The sequence below is a fragment of the Megascapheus bottae genome, chromosome 1 (genome assembly GCF_031878675.1).
Source record: "Megascapheus bottae isolate mThoBot1 chromosome 1, mThoBot2.hap1, whole genome shotgun sequence".
In the NCBI taxonomy this organism is placed as follows: Eukaryota; Metazoa; Chordata; class Mammalia; order Rodentia; family Geomyidae; genus Megascapheus; species Megascapheus bottae.
Genome location: NC_143509.1, coordinates 31,515,331 through 31,518,677, shown reverse-complemented (window position 1 = coordinate 31,518,677; position 3,347 = coordinate 31,515,331). Strand labels below are relative to the sequence as shown.

Genomic DNA, 3,347 nt, shown 5'->3' with positions numbered 1-3,347 from the left:
ATACATATGACTTATTATTTTTCTGGATGAGTACATGAATGCCTGTGTGTGTGTGTGTGTGTGTGTGTGTGTGTGTGTGTGTTTGTGTTAATCACACTTTCTTGATCCATTGGAATGCTTCTGGTCTGTCTCCATAACTTGACTTGGCTATAGTGAATAATGAAGCAAAGAACATGGCTGTACATGTCTGCTGACTTCCAATCTTCTGGATGACTACCCAACAGTGATATCGATGGATCACAGGGTACTTCTGGGTTTAGGGTTTACTTCTTAAATTTTTTTGACGAATTTGCTATCTGCCATCCACAGTGTTCGCCTCAGTCCACACAAGTTCTGTTTCTTGTTAAAACTTTTCATTCAGAGATGAAAGGGAGGATATTGGTCTAGATGCACTGTATTAATGTACTGACATATAGAACTGAAGCCCCTTTGTAAAATTACTTAAAATCAAAAGAATAATAAATTACATTTTGGCTGAGCACCACTGGTTCATACCCAAGTACTGAGTAATCCTAGCTACTCAGGAACCTGACATTGGAGATAATGAGATTCTTATTTCCAGTTAATTATGCAAAAAAATAGCCAGAAGTGGAGCTGTGGCTCAAGTGGTAAGGCACTAGCTTTGAGCACAAAAGCACAAGGGCAGCACCCAAGCTCTGAGTTCAAGCCCCAGACTGGCATAAAAACAAACTAACACACACACACACTAATATTTCACTCAAAGATAATTACTATATCTGCATTCTGCTCTTGTCATAATCAGACACTGAAGATTCTAGAGCAGTCATGGCTTAGAAAGGACAATACACCAATAAGGAAGCCTAGGCGCTAGCAACTACAGAGGTGTTGTTGTTGTTGTTGTTGTTTTCTGAACACTTTATAAGATGTCCTCGCTCAAGTTCTTAGCACATTATCACCTGATCATTTCTGCTACTTGTTGAGTTATTGCTTTTCTTTTCCTTTCTTTTCTTTTTTGTTTGCCAGTCTTGTGCTTGAGCTCAGGGCCTGAGCCCTGTCCTTGGGCTATCTCAAGGCTTGAGCCTCAGCACCACTTCCAGAGTTTTCTATATATGTGGTACCGAGGAATCAAACCCGGGTCTTTGTGCATGCTAGGCAAGCACTCTACCACTAGGCCAAACTCCCTACGAAATCAATGTGGTGCATTAATTCATGATATCCCCACCGTGGGAGGGGGGGATATCATGAACCAGCAACATCTGGGTCCAAACTGAACAGCAGTGAAGCCCAAGAGGGAGTGGAAATGCAGGCAGAACAGAAACACTGTCCGTGTTTCATTCATCCATCCCGGATCCCTTCTGTTTCCCCTCTCCTCTCTGCCCAACACTCAGAGCAGAGATTATTTGCTCGAAGTGGAGCTGGCAGGTTTATCTGCAGGAGTCAAGCTCTATTCTATGACAGCTCCAGCAGTTATGGCGACAGAGAGATTGTTGTTTCTGGATGTTCACACAATCTGCCATTGTCCCAGATAGCCCATTACCTGTCGGTGGCTATCTTAAAATTACACTTTCTCCTCTCTTCACCTATCCTCTCCCTCCTTCCTTCCTCCTTGCCTTTGCTTTCCTTCCTTCCTTCCTTCCTTCCATCCATCTTTCTTTTTTCCTTCCCTTTCTCCCTCTATTCTTCCTTCCCTCCCTCCCTCTGTTCCTTCCTTTCTTTCTGCCTTCCTTCCCTTTCATAGCTTCCTTCCTCCCCCTCCCTCTTTTTTCTTTCATCCTTTCTTTTTCCTTTCTTCCTTTCTTTCTCCCTCCCTTCTTTCTTTTTTCTTTCTCACTCTTTTCTCCATCAATGTGTCTGTCTCTCCTTTCATTTCCTTTCCAGTTTACATATTCTTTTCATGGTTAAGGAATAAATCAAACCTTGGTGTGATACAGAAGCACTGGATCCCATTTCTCGAGGAATACATATTCTCCTTCTCAAAATGTTGCTTACATCATGTGGGCTTTTGAGGACACATTTCCATTTTATCCAAATCATTGCAAAAATCAACTGTGAATAGTGGATTTTGAGCTGATAAACCTTACAATATAGAAATATTTTTGATTGTCTTTACATTTATTTATTCCAATAATGGTATATTTTTCATAAGGAGTGCAAGCTTCATGGAACCACAAAACTACACAGGACTAGCACAGTTTCAACTCCTAGGACTCTCTGATGACCAGAACTCCGGTCTATTCTAGTTGGGCTCTTCCTGTCCATGTACCTGATCACCATGCTCGGAAATCTGCTCATCATCCTGGCTGGCACCACTGACCCCCACCTCCACACCCCCATGTACTTCTTCCTCTTCATCCTCTCCATGGCTGACCTTGGTTTCACCTCTGCCGTGGTTCCCAAGATGCTGTTGAACCTGCAGACTCACAACAAATCCATCAGCTGTGCTGGCTGCCTAATTCAGGTGGCTTTCTTTATCTTTTGTGGATGTATGGACATTGTGCTTCTGGCTGTGATGGCCTATGACCGCTTGGTGGCCATCTGTCACCCTCTCCACTACCCCATCATTATGAACCCCCACCTCTGTGGCTTGTTGGTCCTGCTGTCATTATTCCTCAGTCTTCTGAATTCCCTATTACATTGCTTAATGATGTTGAGACTTACTTTCTGTACAGGTATAGAAATTCCCAGTTTCTTCTGTGACCCTTCTCAACTCCTGAAGCTTGCCTGTGATTATACTTCCACCAAAAACCTCTTCATCTATCTGATTGGTGCATTCTTTGGGGGGATTCCAGCCTCAGGGATCCTGTATTCTAACATCCAAATTGTTTCTACTGTTATTAGAGTCCCATCACCGAGGGGGAAATACAAAGCCTTCTCCACCTGTGGCTCTCACCTGTCTGTCGTGTGCTTGTTTTATGGGACAGGCCTGGGAGCCTACTGCAGTTCAGTTGTTTCAGATGCCCCCAGGAAGGTGATGGTGGCCTCTGTAGGGTACACCATGGTCATCCCCATGCTGAACCCCTTTGTCTACAGTTTGAGGAACAAGGACATCAAGACAGCGCTTTGGTTCCTGGTCTACAAAGCAGCCCACTGTCCACATTAAGGTTCTCTATTTTGATCTGTGGGTTCAAGGAAACAGCAAATCCACCTGTCTGCATTTGGAAAACATTTTGACATTCACGTGCTTGATTTAACAATCCATTGTGTCCTGGCAAACTCCATACTATCTTGAGAATATTCTACATCAGAAGTGCAGTTAGCAACTGGGTCCCAGTGGCTCACAGCAGTAATTCTAGCTACTCAGAAGGCTGAGAATTGAGAATCATCATTGGAAGTCAGCCAGACAGTAAAGTCTGTGAACTCCCCTCTCCAATAAATCACCAGACATC

At 43.6% G+C, this 3,347-nt stretch overlaps 1 pseudogene; it reads left to right on the top strand.

Moving 5' to 3' along the window:
- The first annotated feature begins 2,120 nt into the window (after positions 1-2,120).
- LOC150068859 (olfactory receptor 7E24-like) lies at positions 2,121-3,061 on the top strand (annotated as a pseudogene).
- The last annotated feature ends 286 nt before the right edge of the window (positions 3,062-3,347 follow it).